At 41.1% G+C, this 20560-nt stretch overlaps 1 non-coding gene across 1 annotated transcript; it reads right to left on the bottom strand.

Moving 5' to 3' along the window:
• Positions 1–11175: 11175 nt before the first annotated feature.
• On the bottom strand, positions 11176–11282 carry LOC111894320 (small nucleolar RNA R71). Its single transcript, XR_002851160.2, has one exon. It is a non-coding gene; the product is annotated as a small nucleolar RNA R71 (small nucleolar RNA).
• Between the last annotated feature and the right edge of the window lie 9278 nt (positions 11283–20560).

The raw sequence follows: 20560 nt of genomic DNA, 5'->3' as shown, positions 1-20560 counted from the left end.
GGAGAATCAACTATACAGGAAGTTAAAGATGCTCTGATCTGATCGAGGTGGTGAGTATCTTAATATCAAGTTCCTAGACTCTCTTAAGGAATGTGGAATTGTTTCACAATTAACACCTCCTAGGACACCACAGCTTAATGATGTGGTTGAGAAGCGCAATCGAACCTTGTTGGACATGGTTTGTTCCATGATGAGTTGAGCTTTGTTATCTATCTCATTTTGGGGGTATGCCTTAGAAACTGCCACCCATATCCTTAATCTAGTCCCAACCAAGAAAGTTGCCAATACACCTCACGAGATGTAGACAGGGAAGGTTCCCTCGTCGGCACACACCAAGGTTTGGGGTTACGAGGCTTTCGTAAGACGCGAGACTCATGACAAGCTTGAACCTCGGAGTGAGTGGTGTATGCTCATCGGCTACCCACAGAAATCATTTGGTTATATCTTCTACAGACTGAGTGAAAATGTTGTCTTCGTTGCGAGGAGAGGAGTTTTTCGTGAGAGAGAATTCATATGCCAAGGAAATATTGGGAGGCAAATTGACCTTAAAGAGCTTCAAGAGTGATCAAGTGGTGAAGGAACCTCAAACATTAGAGATCAACCTGAGGAGGAAACTCCTGTTGAGCCGATTGACGAATGTGTACCTCTGAAGCGTTCCACAAGAGTTGCGAATACACCTGAGTTTTTTGGTTTCCATATTACTTTAGAAGGTGATACATTTATCAATGATAGCATACTGATAAATTTGGATGAGCCTAACAGTTATAAGAAATCCATGGTAGGCCCTGAGTCTGCAAAGTGGAAAGAGGCTATGGATAGCGAGATTCAGTCCATGTATGACAATCATGTATGGAACTTGGTTGACAATGTACCGGGTCGCAAGACAGTCGAGTGCAAATGGATCTTCAAAAAGAAGACCGACATGCATGGGAAAGTACACACTTATAAAGCACGACTGGTTGTGAAGTTATTTACTTAAACTCCAGGAGTTGACCATGATGAGACCTTCTCACCAGTAGCTAAGATTAAGTCTATTAGGGTTATGCTAGCCATAGCTGCATTTCATGATTATGAAATATGGCAAATGGATGTCAAAATTGATTTCCATAATGGAAAGTTGGCTGAGGATGTTTACATGAATCAGCCAGAGGTTTTTGTCAATGTAGAGTACCCTAATATAGCGTGTAAGCTTGAGAAATCCATTTATGGATTGAATCAAGCATCTCGTAGATGGAATCTTTGTTTTGATGAGAAACTCAAAAAGTTTGGCTTTTTGAGAAGCGAGGACGAGTCCTGTGTATATGTCAGAGCTAGTGGGAGTACAGGTAGCTTTTGGTACTATATGTGGATGACATACTGCTCATAGGAAATGACATCCCAATCTTGCAGGAGGTGAAATCATGGCTTGGGAAGTGTTTCACTATAAAGGACCTTGGAGAAGCTGCCGATATCCTAGGGATAAGGATATTAAGAGACAGGATTAAGAGACTAATTGTACATAGTCAAAGTATCTACTTGGACAAGGCGCTGAAGAGGTTCAACATGCAGAATTCCAAGAAAGGTGACTTAACGATCCAAAGCAATGCCAAACTGAGTAAGACTCAGAGTCCAAGTATAGAGGCTGAGATAACTGAGATGAGTCGATTACCATATGCTTCCACTGTTGGCTCGATCATGTATGCTATGACTTGTACTCGTCCTGATGTGGCCTTTACTTTGAGCATGATCAGTAGATATCAGGGGAACCTGGTAAGGCTCACTGGACTGCGGTAAAGAATATTCTCAAGTACCTGCGAATGACTAAGGACTGGATTCTTGTCCTCGGTGGGAGCGATGAATTGAGAGTGATAGGGTGTAGTGACGCCAACTTTTAGACCGACATAGATAATTTCCGCTCTCAGTCGGGCTGGGTAATTACCTTGAATGGAGGAGCAGTTACTTGGAAAAGTTCCAAGTAGGAGACCGTAGCTGATTCAACATGCGAATCAGAGTACATAGTAGCAAGTGAAGCGGCGAAGGAGGCGATATGGGTGAAGAACTTCATTGGAGACCGTGGAGTTGTACCAGCTATAAAGGAGCATATGGAGATTTTATGTGACAGTGACAGTGACAGTTTTGTTGCCTTAGCCAAGGAACCGAGGGATCATGGCAGATCCAAACACATTGACAGAAAATATCACTTCATAAGACACAAGATAGAAGAATGACTCCTCGTAGCAAATAGTGTATCGTCAGAAGAGAACCCGACAGCTCCCCTCACAAAGGGACTGAATAGGGTTAAGCATTTGCAGCATGCGAGGCACATCGGGCTAAAAGATGATATTAGTTTTTGATTAGATAGTTATTTCTGAAACTTGTAATAGATTAAATGTAATTGACATTTGATGATTAAATAAAAGTTGTTGTTTATTTATGAGTAAAGTTACTATCATGTGCCAATTATTTACTATTGTTTCAATTTTGCATGTTTTGACTTCCATAATAGTAAGAATATTCAAACTGTCCAAAGTCGATCATACTTTGGAAGTAGGTACTGAATCAAGACTATCATGAATTTGGCTTGAAGATCGTCTGAAATGGTTAGACATTGCTATGACATTCATTAGTGCTCATAAGTTCTAAGTATTGGATTAAACCCACGCTCACTTGTATCGCTTCATGGAATTCATCTTGAGTGATCGTGAGACGATAATATCATGCAAGTATTAAAACCAAGAGATATGAGTTGTTGACTATAAGTTGGTTGTGCATTTATAGTACGAAAAATGCATCTATAACTTGATGTTATAAAACGTGCTGTTATGTATGATTTGGCGAATAGTTAGTACAAGCATATGAGTCGAAGTTTATCGGTTCCTTTTAGTCCTTAGAGGATTAAAAGCGATATCGTGGGCCCCTCAATGATTTTGTTTTGACTTATGTGTCGGGCCCGGTCAGAACTCAATTGATGTGTTCGATTAAGTTCTATGTCAAACAAATCGGAAATCGAGAAACAAACTACTGGACAATAAGTATGACGTTGTTCCATGTATTTGTCTGGATGATATATTGAGAACAGAGGATTATATAATCACTTATCTAAAATAGCGCATTCTAGTTCAACAAAGTTTTAAGAGCTATGATTGCTGGCCGGTTTCTGAAGTCGTACTTACAACCATAGTTATTAGACTTATCCAAGTGGGAGACTGTTGGATAAGGTGTCTAAGTCCATAACTATATTTGGTATGTATTTGACCCGATTTACCATGGTCAATTTGGGTTTCACTTCACCGGAACAATTTGGACTTTTGAGAAGAGGATATGTGTGATTTATTAATATATTATAAGTTATAATATATTAATATGAAATCATATTATTTAATTAGTATTGATCAAGAATTAATTTAGAATTAATTTTGTGGTCAAAAGAGACTAATTAAATATATAGGGACTGATTGCGTAAATCATTCATTCTTATAATGTGGGCTAATGATCCATGATTCCTTATGTTGGGCTTAACCCATGTGGTGACCCATGGATACTCCATGGAGGTTAAAACTCATGGATCATGAGGAATGTGTAAAGTCATACACATTAGGGTTTACATGGTGTAACCCTAATGTAACCACACTATATAATAAGCCCTTTGGTTCAAGAAATTGGCACCTAGAGTTTTTGCAAGAGTCTGGCCGATTTTTGTGAGCTAAAGAGTCCTCTTCCAAGTTTCCAAGTGTTAGTGGTGATTCGTGATTCCACTTTAGGCATTCACATTATTGGTGCTAGGCTCTTGAAACTCCAAATAACAAGCTACAAAAAAAGGTATGTTATCTAACTTGTTTCATTACCCAAGTACTAAAGTTTTGCATACCAGTTAGGGTAATACCTTGGAAAATGAAAGATTTAGCATGTATAATAGAGAAAACATAGATCCAAGGTATTTAGGGTTGCATGTACACTTTAGGAGTGTTAGAATGCTCAAAACCCTTTAGGAACCTCGTGGGGCATAGGTATCGTAGGAAACTAGACATTTCTGACTGTTTCCCCAAGTTGTTTGGGGCAATCTGACTCTCGGCAAATGGTTGGGGAGTGTTACTGTCCGTGGAGAAAACTGGGAAGACTTTATTCTTGCCATGGCCGGTATGAGTGCCGCCTGGAGAGCTCGCAGGAAGACAGCACATATGTTTATCGTGAGATGCGGTATTAACTCATCTCCTCCCCCCCCCCTACTTTTTTTTTTGAAAATAGAGTGAGGATAAGATATCTAGTTGGCTTGCGATATCTTACTTTTGGTGTTTGCTTTCACAGGTGCGGAGGCCGAGATTTCTTTGGACATGGCCTGACATGGTCGCTATTAGTGCTAACTTTTCCATCGGGAGATTGATCTCGTAGAGGTTCTTCCTCCTCCTGTGTCTGAAAGAGGCATGTGAGAGCTTGCTGGTCTGCTCTTGGTAGAAGGGGGAAATGTGGGTTGTAGCGGGCCTGTGTCACCTTCTCAACCGACCGTTGTGGCCGTTTTCCCCAGTTCGTTCGCCAGTTTCTATTCCTTCTGGTTTTCCTGTGGGTGTACAAGCAAGAAGAAGTAATGCGCCTACTCGAAAAAGGCAGAACTTGCCTGTGGTGCCGTCGTCGGATGTAGGTCTTCGTCCTCGTAAAGCTCGTAGGACTGTGTCTGTGGCCAGGCTTCTTGGTGGTATCGGGGATATTCGTGGCGGTCAATTTTCTATGCCTGAGTAGAGAGAGGTAGTGGTGGTGCCCAGTTCTCCTGGGGCCTCACCCTTTCGATTCGTTGGTTCACCCTTGGTTAATCCTGTTTCCGATTTGTTTTTGGGGGTGCGACGAGTTCGCCTGGAGGTTCTCTTCAACATGAGAAGCTTTCCCTGATCAATGAAATAGTGACTTAATCTCACTCCCCGTCTTTTAAGGCCTACGCTCCGGGCTGGGCAATTACTAGGGATTCTTTGTTGTCGGAAGACACTACCGCCCAGGAGTGGAGTACGTGTGCTCATCCTCCTACCTCGATGAGTTCGCTTGTGGGTCAATCAAGTGCCCGGATGACTGATATCCTTTGTTATGTCGCAACCCATGCCTCTGCCCTTATGGTTGTTGTTGTCGACCGGGTTTGCCTAGTTGGTGCGAGTCAGGGCCAATTGAAAGTACTGTAGGGTGCCTTGTCAAGCATGAGGGAAGAGGTTTGTGATTCACAGGCGGGGTGTCGAGTTCTTTCTGAGTAGAATAGCATTGTGGCCTGCGAGAAAGACGCTTTGGAGTATCAACTGGATATTTTAGAGAACTAGTCAGAGAGACTTGAGTACCAAGAGCTCGATCCCATGCTCAAAGTGTCGTTACTCGAGGTAGTTTGCAATGGGCGTTGCAGAAGGGGGTGGTTCGTGTGACTGTTAGGGTCATCGAGAGCGTTGAGTTCACCAAAGGGGTCCATGCTATTCGTGACTCTTGTGAAGCCCTTGGGTTTGAGAAGGGGAGGTAGCCGAGTGGTTGCTCCACATCTTCCAGTAAATCTGAAGTTTCGGGTCCTGGCCAGGTGGCGAGTAGGGCTAAGGAGGTCAACACTGCCCTTACATATTTTGTCAAGACGGATTTTGATGGCCTCTTCCGTTTAGGGGAGTTAGATTATGATGGCTTCTGTTAGTTTTGTGGCAAGATCAGCCTGGGAGGTTCTTCCTCGGACTCCGAGGGCTGACTTGTATATGCCCCTTGTTGTTCATCTTTTTGTGTACTATGTGTATAGTGTAAAACATTGGTTGCTAATAACCATGGACTGTGTTTTTTGTTCTGTATTTGGTATGGAAGTGTCCTCTTCCCTTCTTTTTTTGTATGTATGCATATGCTGTGAGCTGTAATTCATTTTTATACATTCCCTTGTTCTAGGGTTTGCGTTAATCTGGTAACGTGTGCTTCAGATGCCGCATAGCTGCTACTACTGAGTTATGTTCATCTGACTTGTATGTTTAATTAGGCTTATGATATTAAACCGCAAAATAATAGTCAATTCTATTGACTATGCTTTATGGTGTAGCTACAAATACATTGGCTGAGATTGTCATTTCAAGGCCTTTACTGTTCAGTTTTTAGGGGGAAAGGTTATGAACCTTTTACGACCCGTCGTTTTGTACCATTTACACAATCTCAGCTCTGAGATGTTATTTGGCATATTGTAGGTAACGATTATGACTCTTTTCAGACCTACAGGTGCATTCTTGCATAGATTTTGCTCAAGTACCATAGGTGATCAACCGTTGTTGCTACTTGGAAAATATGCACAACCTCTATAATTTGTGTTTTTGCAATACAACATTCTGGAAAGTTTTTTCAAAATGCAAATTATATTATTTCTAAAAGGAAAAAAGAAAAACATGAGACAGTAGACCCTGAATGTCTAAGTGTCAGGGCATGTGCTCGGTCGATGCTTTGGCACTTGAAGTACGGCTACTCTGTGTGAAGTTGGGCCATACTTCTTGTTTGGAAGTGACATCTTTCTACGCCTGATGTAGGTTAGCCTTCATAGGTTGGGGCTTCCTCTTATTTTCCCCAGCGGGGCCTGGCTTGGGGGAGTTATTTTTCATTTCTCATTCCCTGGGGATGATCTTGTCTGTCTTTCTTCGCGACCCGATGCGTGTTGTAACTGTGGGAAGCGCCCCCCTTGGCCGGGTGAGAGTGCCTCTTGTGCATTTCTATGCACCCATCTTCCATGCATGTCCCGCTATCACTGTAGATGTCGCTTTGCTTACCGAGAGCTCTTATTGGTGCTCTCCTACAGGAAAACCTGCTAACTAAAAAGAACGACATTCCGCCTCCGTTGTTGTTGTTTTGTGCACTTGCACCCTCTGTTCTGAGGGCATTTGGTTTATTGGCGAAGATTTTCTCTGGAGCCCGAATTGTTCTTTTGTTGCGCCTTGCCTGGCTATCAAATATGGCCAAGGCAGGCGCCTTTGCCTGTGGGCCAACATTTTCTCGCCATGCGCTTGTCACTCCGCATTCTTGTTGAGTGTTCCTTGGATCGGCGTGTGTTATGTTCTGTGGGAGAGATGTTGCGAGTTGACTAAACAAATCCCGCCGTCGTTCCTGGTCTTATAGGCTGGCACTTGTTCCACAACAGATTTCCTTTGTGGGTCTTCTCTTTTTGGCGACCTTCGTTTTGACGTGATTGGGTTTTTTGCCTTGCTCCTCGTTGGGCGTCGTCCCCAATTGCCGGGTTGGTCGCTACTACCGTTGTTGACCCATCACTCGTGTTGAATTTGAGAACACTGTGGAGAGTTGATGGGATTACTTGCAGCTGGAAAAGAGCAGGTCGGACTTAGAGAATGTTGTGCTATGTCGGGCGATCGACAACCGAGAATTCGAGCACCCTTGTTATCTCCTTTTCTCCCTCATGACTAATCAATGTGAACGGGAGTCTGACTGTTCCCGTTGGCCAATTGTGGTGACTAGTGAAGCCAACTAGTGGGCCCTGGCGTGGTGGCTAGAGGTACTCTTTCCATTTGATTGGCAGTTAACAAAGGCAGTGCTCGTAGATCACGTTGAATCTGCTTCTGTTGTCGATGTAAACTTGTTCTACACGGTTTTAACTAACAAAGACAGTGATGTGCAATGGATCATTGGGTTCCCAATGTTCTGGCATGGAGTCATTTATTGATTATGCTATGTTGAGGACGTTTTGGCGGTATGGCCCTGCATCGGGATATCGGTTTTGACGGTTGGTGCATGGGCGGGGCCCGATGATGGTGAGTATCTCCACCCTTTTTTTGCGGTCTTTTCCACCATCCTTTTGATTTTTGGGTTGTTGTTTATCCTCTTCAAATTTTTCCTTGAGGTGTTTTGCTATATCAACAATGTTCCCTAGTAGTTGTTTTTCATCAATCTCCCTCTTTAGAACTGTACACTCGTTTGTATCATGAGTTATGCTTTTATGATACTCACAGAAGTTGGGCTTTTCATTGTTTTCCTTGGCTGGGACCTTATTGATTGCATGAACATCGGTATGACCGCTTTTGCTATAGTCCCTGTAAAATGGTCTGTACCTTCTACACATATGTCCGGGGTGATGACTGTGCCGCTGATGGTCGCCATCTTGCCTTCCCTGCTGGGTCGAGATTGGCCGCAACACCGCCTCCTCCTGTTTTGCATATGCATTGGCTATTGCTTTGATATTGGCCTCCTTTCGCTCTTCCCCTTCGATTTGCCTCAGGTATTTTTCAACACAAAACTTGAGTTCGTCCCGGGATCTGGGGACTGTTCCATGCATCTTCTTTGATAGGGCCCCTGGGAGTAAACCTTGGGCGAAAGCGCCTGTTACCAGGAACTCTTCATGTCCTGGAACATTCAAGGTCGCCAGCGTGAACCGGACATAATAGTCACAGATTGTTTCCCCCTCTTTTTGCTTGCATGCCATTACTGAATTAGCGTCCCCTTGCCTTTCCTCAACTGCATGAAATTGTTGAGGAAAAGGTATTTTAGTTACTCAAAACTAGAGATGATGCCCGACCTCATAGATTTGAACCAATTTCCAGCATTGTCGGTTAAGGTGCAAGGAAAATAAGTGCAGGTGAAGCGACGATCCATCTTGAAGGATATCATCGTCCATTCAAAATTGTCAATGTGGTCACCTGGGTCTGTAGTACCGTGATATTCGGGCATGTGTGGGATCATCTTCGTGTGTGGAATCTCGTAATGTAGTAGCTCGTGGCTGAAATTAGAGTTGGCGCTTCGCATAGGATTGTCCATGTATGCGTATGACATCCTGCCGTAAGCCATGTGCTGCTGTATCTGGTACGGGCTTGCATACATCTAGTTATGCATGACCATTGGCGACATGTGCGACTGATACATCGGTAGATTTGGTGCCGGCTTAAATTGTTGGATTTCGTACTGCCCTGCCGGCTGAGCCATATGCAGGCTTTCTCATTGATATTGCCATATTTATACCTATTTTTAGGCAATATTTAAGTACATTTTTATTAATAAGTTGGTAATTTGTTTAGAATAATGGTACTTAAGAATTTAAATGTTATTTGCAGCCAAAAAGAAGACATTTTAAATAAAAGGGGACTAAAATCGTTAAAGGAAGAAACTTTGGGAATTAAAAGATTAAAGGAAAAGAAAATCTGGAAAAAGCGTCTTCACGTCGTGAGAACTAGAGGATTCACGACGTGAGTATAAGTTCTAGAAGATATGTACGCGGGTGAAGAAATCCTTGACGGGCACGGTTATTTGGAACTCACGACGTGAATATCTTATTATTCACGACATGAATTTATAAAAATCAGCAACTATATAAACCCTTGACCATTACGGATAGAGGAGACTTTTGGCTAGAGAAAGGGGTTCCAGAAGGCGATTTTGAGCAGAAGAAAAGCCCTGGAAAGAGGTTTTCAACACCAAAAGAGTGAAGGTCCATAATTTAGTTTATTTATTTGTTACTTAGGAACATGTTTCATTACACTTTGATTTGTGTTAGTGTGTTAGTTGCTATTATGAGCAGCTGAATCTAGCTACTCTTGTTTAGCTAGATGGAGCTTCCAACTTATGAATAGCTTTATTTTTATGGATTTATTTAGTTGGTAAATTGCTTGTGTTTGATTTATAGTTACCTAGCATGCTTATGTTTGTTTCTCTAGTTGCTTGATTTCATGTTCTGTGTAGCTTAGTGACCATTAACTGCATGAACTTGTTTACCTAATGATTTAGTGAAAATTGAATTGTTAGAGCTAGGATTGACCAATCTTAGTTAGTAATTAGAGTAAATAAACTTAGCTGTGCTAGAGAACGTGGATTGTGACTATAATTGCGTTTACATAATAAATCTTACATAGCATATTCATATTCATAATTGGTTATGTGTTTAATTGTGTGTGACCATACATAGTTTGACATTAATTAATTAATTATGGGTAAAGTTAGAACTAAATTACTAATACAATTAAAACCAACTTGATAATCCATAATTATTAGCTAGCCATAAGGACGAAGTGGATTCGAACTAGACAAGAGTGTTCTTAATTATTGATTGAATTTGAGTTAAGTTCGTATGATCTTGTAAAATCAGATAAAACCCTTTCTAAACTTGTTAATAATTAGGTTAATTTGATAGCAAGTAGATTAATTAGTAACACCGTTCCCTATGAACGACACCCGACTTACCCAAGCTATACTGTAATCTGACTAGGTACACTGCCTATAAGTGGATAGTTAGTTTAAGTTTGTTAGGTTATAAATATTAAAATTAGTGGGTACTTTCGTGCACATCAAGTTTTTGGCGCCGTTGCCGGGGAACGACCAGTTTATTAGTTTATTAAGTTGCATTAGATTAATCGACCCTTTTTGTGGAATAAAATCTACAAAAAGTTAATTAGTTATTTATTTTTGTTTATTAGCATATAACAAAAAAAAATTTGTTTTCTGTTTCTGTCACAGAATTCACGACGTATAAACTCACGACGTGAAAGCTACGATTTTCAGTTTTTAGTATTTTATTATTTTAGTTCAGTTTTACGTTTTTAGTTTAGCAAGTTGCAAGAGTTCATGACCAGAGGATCTACCACACCTTTGGTGCCACTGATTGAAGATCCAGATGCTGCACTTCACAAGAAGACTGATAAGAAAATGCCACTGCAAGAGCTAAAGTCAGCATTTTCAAGAAATTCGGGGAAGAAGACAGGAGAGTCAAGCTCGTCCTCAAAGAACAAGAGCAAGCTTGAACACTTGGATCAAATACCCGTCCAAACCGAATCCAAATACGATACCGAACCTAAGTTTGAAGAACATACGAGCGAACCCGAGAACGAGCCAAGGAACGAGATGGCAGACATTGAAGAGATGTCCATGGGAGCTTACAAGAAGCGGATCCGAGAAGATGTGGGTCCCGGTTTAGTCCAACCCGAAATACCTACCATTGCCACATTCGAGCTGAAAGGGCACATCTTGACTGCACTGATGGATATCCCATTTTTTGGGAAAGATCATGAGGATGCTTTTAAGCATTTAGATGAAGTCAATGACATTGCGGATTACTTCAATGTCCCAAATGTCAACAGAAACACCGTCTTGCTTAGGATGCTTCCCATTACTTTCAAGGGAGCTGCTAAAGAGTGGTTAAAATCACTTCCACCGGGTACAATCACCACTTGGGCTCAAATGCTTGAGCAATTTCTGGACCAGTTTTGGCCACCATCCAAGATAGCTAAACTCAAGAAGGCAATAGCCAACTTTGAGCAACAGTCGGGGGAGTCATTATACGAAGCATGGGAGCGGTAGAAGGGATTGCTCAGAAATTGCCCTCAGCATGATCTAAATGTGCAACAAGAGATGTCGATTTTCTATGATGGGGTCAACGTTATGACGAGACAACTCCTTGACTCTCAAGGACCTTTGACAAAGAAAAATCCAACGGAGGTCAAGGAGCTGATTGAAGAATTGGCGAAGCACTCTCGCGAATACCACAACCCTAGGCAAGATGGAATCAAAGGCGGTGGAGGAGCCCAAACTGAAGAAATAGCAGCCATTATGGCTATGCTAAATAATATGGATCGGTGGTTGACGCAGATGGACCACTCAATTCGTGCCATGAGAGTGGGTTGCGAGAGGTGTAGTGGTCCGCACTTGACCAAGGACTGCAATTTAGATGAGTTGGGGAACAGAAAAGCTCAAGTGTGCTACTCAAGTGGGGATAAGTTTGATGAAGACTAGAGGAAACCAAAGAAGGAGTGGCTGCCATATGAAGAGTATAAGAAGCAAAAAGAAGAGAAGTATAGGCAGACAGGTAGAGGCTTCTATCAAAAGGAGCAGCCACCAGCTGAGAAGAAATCCGATCTAGAGACCACGTTGATGAAGTTTATGGAAGCTTCGGAAAAGAGACACGATGCTACTGATTCTACTATTAATGAACAACAAACTTTAATAAAGAATCAGCAAGCCTCCATCGATAACCTTGAAGTACAAATTGGTCAACAAGCCACTCTGGTTCATCAGAAGTTGTCCCCGAAAAATCCCGAAACGAAAGCCCAATCTCATGTAATGGCCATAAATATTGAAGAAGAGGCAATCTCTGAGTTCTTAGAAGCCTTAGAAGTTGAACAGCAGCAGCCCGATCCAAAGTTGAAGAAGCCCAAGCTCGAAAATCAAAATGCTGCTGAATTGCAGAATTCACGACGTTAGCCATATACGTTCACGACGTGGGTCCGTCATGAACAGAAAAATTCTGCAGCTGGTTCGGTTTATCAGCCACCTTTTCCTTTTCCTTCCCGAGCTACCATTAGTCCATTGGAAAGAGAGCATATAGAGTTTGTTAAGCATATGAAGGGTATCCCGATTAATACTCCCTTTGTCGAGTCCTTATCCAAAATTCCCGAGCATCAGAAATTACTGCAAGATTTGATAGACACTCGCAAGCAATTAAAGAAGCATTCTAAGGTGATTCTAAGTGAGAAAAGCTCAAAAGCAGTGTTGGGAGAGACACTTAAGAAGATGGGAGATCCTAGACGCCTCACTCTTCCGTGTGAGTTTGGTAACAAAATGAAGGTTGATGCTTTAGCCGATTCTGGGGCTAGCATTAATTTGATGCCTTATTCATTTTATCAGAAGTTGGAAATTCAGAAGATGAAGGCTACAAGAATGACTATTCACATGGCGAACCGTTCAGTGACACAACCCCCGGGCATTGTGGAGGATATTTTAGTAAAAATTGGAAAATTTGTTTTTCCAATAGATTTTGTAGTGTTGGATATGAAGGAAGATCCCAATGTTCCAATTATCCTTGGTCGTCCATTACTTAACACTGCTGGAGCTTTGGTTGATATTCGCGAGTCTAAGCTCACCTTGAGGGTTATAGATGAAAAAGAAGTTTTTGGGATAGAAGATGGCTTCCAAAGGAATCATGTTCAAGAAGAGGTGTTCACAATTAATGAAGACAATGAACTAGAAGAACTAGAAAAGCTTATGGAAGAAGAGATGAAGGCAGTTCATCAAGTCAAAAGAACAAAACCAAGAGCATCTGTTCCATATTTGGTTGAAGTCATTGCTTACAAGAGTCCACCTTCTTGGGTAAGCGAGGATGAGGAGATGACAAGTGATGAAGAGGAGGTTACTTCAAGGGTGACAAAGCCAGTGGTGAAAGAAGAGAAGGATGCTATGGAGTGCAGGGAAGAAACTAAAGGGACCAAACGCAAGCTTGAAGAAGAGGTCAAAGCTAAAAAAGAGAATTCAAAGAAGGCGTACAAAAGATGTGTGCAAGCTTACAAGAGGCGTTTCAAGGAACAAAAGATCCTAGTGGTGGATTCTTCCGAGGACTCAACATAGGAGGCACAGAGTCCAGCTCAAGACTCCAAGAAAAAGAAGCGCTTCTCGGGAGGCAACCCGAGTTGGTTTGCATTTTTTTCTTTTCTTTTTGCATTTTAGTCTTAAAAACATAGATCATGTCATCCAACTCGATTATAACATAATTAAACACTGAATGTGGGGACCCTAAAATGGAAGTAGTAATAATTGAGAATTTAGTTGAAAGACAAATTTGATTTAGCATGAATTTTTCATTCCGGACCATATTCACGACATGAATTTTTAGGAATTCACGACGTGAATCGTGAATAAACCGGATAAATACTCAACAATAGAGTTTAGCCCATTAGACTAAGAGGCCCAAGATCAATCCGTGAGTGCATGGCCCAATTTTAGCCCAGATGAAATTCACGACGTGAATCTTTACGAATTCATGATGTGAGTTTTCAAAGACATGGGACCACATAATAAATCCCTAAAAAAACCAGTTGACCCTCCATTTTTTTATACCGCACGAAGTGGAAGCGAAATCTTGTCCCCCCTTTGGTCCCCATTGCTCCAATTTTAGCCGACAACTCTACAAGTTTTCTTTGTGCTTACGTACTACTTCCATCAAAGGTAATGAGTCTTAATTATTAAGCTTCATTTTTCTTTAATAGTTGAATTTAGGGCTAGGGTTTGTTCATTTCTTAAATGGTATGAAATGTGCTCTAAGATTCGTGAATTACCCTTGGAATGTAGTTGATTATTGGTTGAAAATGTTATAGGAGTAAACCCCAAGCACTATCATGGCCGATTTATACAGAAACCAGAACGATTTTCGGACCTGACTACGAACTCATGCCGTGAATTCTTAGGAGTTCACGACGTGAATTCTGGACTGTGAAGTTTCTATATTCTTTTTATTTTTAAATTGTTGGGTTGTTGTTTTCGCTGTGTTTGTTCCTGGTTTTTGCAGAAATGGCACCTAGAAGAGACTTACCTCTTGGGATTGAGAGTTTACACCCATTTTACGAGTTTCCAACCACTACACCCCAGGATGTTTACACGCGATGGAATACTTGGTTGGGATGGCTCTACAATCGACAGTTTGCTGTTGCTCCCACTATTCAGTGGGCAAGGATGAGGGAGGTTGGCTTGGTTGATAGGATGTCCCAATACCTAACAAAAATCTTTTTGGGGGACGGATTTCAATTCACATGCAAGGGGTGGTTCAACCTGTTTAACATCCAGGAGCGTGTTTATAAGGAGCTTTGCGTGGAGTTCTTTTCCATGGTCACATTCCATGATAATGTCAGAGATCCCACTTTTCCCCGAGCTTTGGTGTTTCGTTTAGGCGGGGAGTATCGGGAGTGCAGTCTAGTGGAGTTTTCTCGCTGTATGGGGCTCTATGAAGCTCATGAGACCATCACTCAAGAGTTTATTTTATTTTTGAGGGATACCACGCGGGTGTATGCGGATGGGGTTTCGGGGCCGGAGTTTTGGAGTAACATTGCCGCTGAAGTGTTTAATTCCGGTGTATCTCCCGAGAGTAGCATCAAAAGCTCGATACACCGCCTCATCCATCGCTTAATCACTTTCTCCATTCATCACAAGCATCACGGTGATAAAGTTACTAAAAGTAACTTGTTGTTTTTATGGTGCATCTTACAACCAGGTGTTTGCTACAATATTCCATATTTCTTGGCGCGGTATTTGACAGACTATGCGACAAGTGCTCGTCCTGGAAGCCCCATTTGTGGAGGGCATTTTGTTACCCGATTGGCCCGCTCTTATGGTCTTCTTGTTCCTGACATCACTCGTTCTCTAACATGTATTGAGGGGAATGAGTTCAGTATGGGGTATCTGGAAACAATGAGGGTGGTGAAAAATTATGGCACACATTGGGGAATTCTTCGGCATGATGATGATGAGGAGGAGGAGCCGGCCGAACAACTTGAACCACAACCACGGCCGAGGCGCAGGAATGTGAGAGGACGGGGAGAACGCGGGCAGCCAATACATCCACCCGCATCCATGGTGGGAGCACCTTTTGGAAGTGACATGGTTGGTTATTTTGACCAGTTATCGTTGAGTGTCAATTGGATCGGAGGTACTATGGAGAATGTTGTCCGACATCTTGGGATGGAGCAACCACCTCATTTGGAGTATCATTACCTGATCTGCCCAAGATGGACGGAGTATGGCGGACGTGGAGGTGATGGAGCTCGAACCAGTTGAGCACATGATGATGAGGAGGATGATTGATTATTTGTTTATTTTTATTTTGTTGGTTTGTTTTGGTTTGTTCTTAATGTGTTTTGTTTATTTTGTTGGGATTGTAAGAACTATTTAGATATCATGTTACTTTTATTCTTCTTTGGTGGTTGTTTCTCAGAAATTTCTAGGAGCGCCTAAATAGGATATCGAGATATAAGTGCGTACATCTTTAGCCGGGAGTGTTTCAAGTCGAGAGTTGAGACCCATATTTTAAAATAAGTGTGGGGTGAGTCAAGAGAGTGGATAGTCAGCAAAAGAGTCAAAACTGGTGAATTTAGAAGAGTCTTAATACATTAAGACATTGGATTGATTTGTGCACATTAGAAGAAGATTTGGCGATCTTTTTCTGTCTGCCTAGTTTTCACGACGTGAACCTTTTTTACTCACGTCGTGAGTCAGTTCTCAGGGGTTTCCAGAATACGCGTAATTGCGACTTCACGACGTGACTTTTCTTTTTTACTCACGTCGTGAATCTGATGTTTTCACAAGTTCAAGGCCCTTGACATATTATTATTCCATGGGTTGATACCATTCTTCTTGTCATCATTATGAAGATTATTTTGGCTCATTTTCACTACCATACAATGTGGCGTATGCTTTCCCACATTGATCGTTCTATTTTGGAGATTTACACCACATTTGAAGAAGATTGAAGGCTCGATTTCATGTTTTGCCGGTACATTCCTTATCTCGCGAGTTCAAGATCCAAGTTTCTATTTTCAGAGTCCATATTCAAGATGCACGTTTTCCACACTGTTGGAGAGGTTTACGCCACTATCCCAGGGGAGTCTGTTCCTTTTTCTTCCTTTTCTTTAATTTTGATTTATTCTATGCATACAATGAGGACATTGTATGAAATAAGTGTGGGGTAGGGGGTAGAAAAAGTAAATTGCTAGATAATGATAAAATTTGATGGTAAAATTTTAAAATTTGAAAATTGAAATTTTTAATAATTGAATCTAGTAATAATAATTTGAACCGTAGTTGCTAGTGTTATATGGGATGATCCGATAAGAGCTCAAATGTTTAGTTGACCAAATACACGTTATAGTGCATTTGTGGCCTCCCTTATTTTAGTGAAATCATGGAACAAAAAGATAACCCCGCTTTGTTTGAGGGATGCAATATGTTTAGCATCGTGTACCAGAAATGTATCCAGGAAAATTATTATCGTTAGCCAATAAAGGTTGAGGTTGAGCGCCCCTGCTTAAGCATGTACAGTTTTGAGTGAAAAAAGGGAGGTACATGTTTAAAAAGAGAGAGAGAGAGAGAGAGAGAGAGAGAGAGAGAGAATTACAAGAAAAGTTTGAAGAATTTTGGAGCAATTAAAGTGAAGATCAAAAGATCAAAATTCTAAGAAGTGAAAAAACATGAAGATACCAAAAATCAAACAAGGTGGTGAATTCAAAGAAATCAAAGATCAAATTACCAAGGACATGAAGAATTCAAAAGAGCTCCATAGTGGTATGATAGATTGTAATTCTAGATTATGTATGCTTCGGTTGCTCAACTAAAAATACCTTGAGGTTTGGGGGTTTTCTGCGGATGGATTCGGAGGGATGCATAAAATGAGCGTTGTTCGAAAGAAGTGGGCGAGTGTTTATGAAGATTGTGAGTATTTAAAGTATGGGGGTACTTTAGGAAAATTTTAGACACAAATGCATGCGTTGAGGTTGATATGTGCATATTTAGTGTGTATTTAGTATAGTTTTTATTCATATATTAGCTAAATTATCGCATATTATGGACAAAACGTACTTAAAAGTGTTAAATTATGTTTTTCAGTCCAAAGATGAAGCTCGGAAGCAAAAGGAAGCAAGAGAAGCAGTTAGGAGCTCGAGAGTGGAATGAAGAAGGAAAAACACTAAAAAAAGCTTCTACTCGTCGAGTCAGATAGCTACTCGACGAGTCCGATCGAGGAATCAGAAGGATAATGATTCGGAAGTCCAGATAGATATCGCAATACGGGGAATGTGAGAGGGACTCGACGAGTCACCACTTGACTCGACGAGTCGGATCGCTTATTTAAAGATAACTCCACAGATCGATAAGGAAGAGTTCTGGGACGATTCAGAAGTATCTTGCTATGATTGAGAAGCCTGAAAACCCCTAGAAGACAACGAAGGAAGCTAGAATTCAATTCCGGAGAGTAATTAAGGCAAAATTTCATCATTCCATTTATTCTTTTGTTTATTCATCATGACTAAGCAATTTGACTTTGATTGTTTGCTGTTATTTACTTTAATTATGAGCTAAAACCTTTAGACTTCTGTTTGGGGATACAAAGTTGACAATATGGTCTGATTGATTGGTAGGATTAATTCCAAGTTGGTGAATTTTTGTTATTTTAGCTTGCTAAAGAACCTTGTGTATGAATAATAATTAATTTTCTGTTAATAGGAAGATAATTGATTAGAATGAACATCTATTGATTATTGTCCTCATATGATATATTGTGACCACATAGTTATATGTCTAGGATTAATGAATATGAAACTAGAATTAATAAGAAAATTGAGTAAATTCATGTGCAAGCTTGTAAGATGACTATCAAACAAGAGGTTAATTAAAAAGACTAAATTAGTTAACTATTGCAAGTCTAACTTAACCCGAATAATTAATCTAGTAAATATAATTAAATTAAGCAATTGGCCACTGTTTGAGTTAGTTTATTTGCTAAGGATTAGGGTAGTGAACATGAAACTAATCACTTGAATCGGTAACCAACGAAAGAATTAATCCATTGCGCTATTACCTTGAAAATCAACCATAGAGTTAACCGAGTTGAACTAAACAGAAGTTCCTTTCCAATTATTGAATCTAGTTAAATCGTTATTTTCTAGCTTTAAATTAGTAATAATTAGTAAGTTTCTAGTCTTGTAAAACTAGAGAACAACCCCTGCTTTTTAATTAACTTAGATTAAATTAGTTTTTAGTTCAATTTGCCGTTCCCTGTGTTCGATACCCTGCTTATTTAGCTATACCACAATTGATAGGTTCACTGCCTTTTGTGTGTTATTTGATAATTAAAAGTAGGTTTAAAACTAGTGGGTTTTACACACATCAAGTTTTTGGCGCCGTTACCGGGGAACGGTTCTAAAATTAATAATAAAGTCTAGTTTAATCGATCCTTTGTGTGGGATTTATCTTACACAAAGTTATTTACAAAGCAAATCCAGTAAGTAGACTTAGTTTTATTACAATTCCGTTTTTTTTACTAGAAATTTTTCTTTTCTGTTTTTGCCTTGCACTCGCCGAGTGCACTCGTGTCGACTCGGCGAGTCCATCGCTGTTTTAGTCTTTATATTTTTATTCCGTTTTTGTTCCTTTTACGCGTTTTGTTTCTTTTGTTTCGTTTTTTTTTCAGCTGTTTCATGACCCGAGGATCGGACACACCTCTAGTACCACCTTTGGAAGACCCGGAATCCGCACTAAAGAGAAGCAAAGGAAAAGCCGTAGGAGAAACCGCAACTTCAAAGAACTCACCACTCAAGAACTTGAAATCCGTTTTCAGCAAGAAGAAAGGCAGCAAATCAGGAGCATCCAGTGCCTCGTTAACAATTGAAGAACCAATTCACGAAGATATCGAGTACGAGACCGAGGAAGAAGAAGAGTTAGCTATCACTATGGCTAACATCGATGAAGTCCCCATGGGGGAGTGGAAGAAAAGGATGTGTGATGACACCGGGTCGGGACTTGTGCAACCCGCAATTCCCACAACCGCCACTTTTGAACTAAAAGGCCATATTCTCGCCCAACTCAAAGAGATCCCTTTCTACGGGAAGGATCATGAAGACGCTTACAAGCATTTGGACGAAGTAAATGATGTGGCCGATTACTTCAACGTGCCTAATGTTCCACGCAAGACCCAGCTTCTTCGAATGCTTCCTGTCAAGTTTAAAGGCGCTGCAAAAGATTGGTTAAAATCACTTCCTCCCGGATCGGTCACCACATGGGCCAAGATGAAAGAAGAGTTCATTGACCATTTCTGCCCACCTTCCAAGATAGCCAAGCTAAAGAAAGCCATTGCCAACTTCGAGCAACAACTCGGTGAATCTCTTTATGAAGCTTGGGAAAGGTACAAGAGCCTACTTAGAAATTGCCCACACCATGATCTTAATAGCTAATAAGAGGTCTCCATCTTTTATGATGAAGTTAATGTCACCACAAGGCAACTACTCGATTCACAAGGCCCGCTCACGGGAAAGCCACCTCCGGAAATAAAGGAATTAATTGAAGAATTCTCTAAGCATTCTAGAGAATACCACAATCCGAGGAATGAAGTGAGTCGTGGAGCAGTAAACTCGGTGAACGATGGCATGGCGGCGATAATAGCTAAACTCGATAGCCTAGACCGAAGAATGACGAAAATGGATCAAACGATCCATGCTATTAGGGTAGGATGCGAAAATTGTGGCGGCCCCCATCTTACCAAGGATTGTGATCGAGACGAGAATGGAAATAAAAAGGCTCAAGTATTTTATTCCAGTGGCGATAGATATGATGAAGACTGGAGGAAACCGAAGAAGGAATGGCTCCCATACGAAGAATATAAAAAGGCTAAGGAGGAGAAATACAAACAGAGGGAGAGGGGATTCTATCAAAAGGAAGAGCCGGTGACGGAAAAGAAGGCAAATTTAGAAGATATACTCACAAGGTTCATAACCGCATCCGAGAAAAGACATAATGATCACGATGTAGCAATGCAAGAAACCAGAAACATGTTGAGGAATCAGCAAGCTTCCATTCTCAACATTGAGACACAGCTGGGATAGCTTGCACATCAAGTGAATGAAAGAAGACCGGGTCAACTTCCGAGCAACACCGAGCCCAATCCAAGAATGGAGAACGTGAGCGTAATAACCTCCAGCAGTGAAGAAAAATTTACAGAAGCACTAAGGATTTCCAAGAAGAAGGAAGAAAAGGTAGAAGAATCGGAGCTAGCCAAACCCGACCCGACTCGCCGAGTCACTCCTATCGACTCGACGAGTCCATGCGAAATTGAGAAACCCATCAGTTCTTCGAAACCTTATAA

This window comes from Lactuca sativa, chromosome 3, assembly GCF_002870075.4.
Source record: "Lactuca sativa cultivar Salinas chromosome 3, Lsat_Salinas_v11, whole genome shotgun sequence".
Lineage (NCBI taxonomy): Eukaryota > Viridiplantae > Streptophyta > Magnoliopsida > Asterales > Asteraceae > Lactuca > Lactuca sativa.
This window is presented reverse-complemented; position numbering and strand designations above follow the sequence as displayed.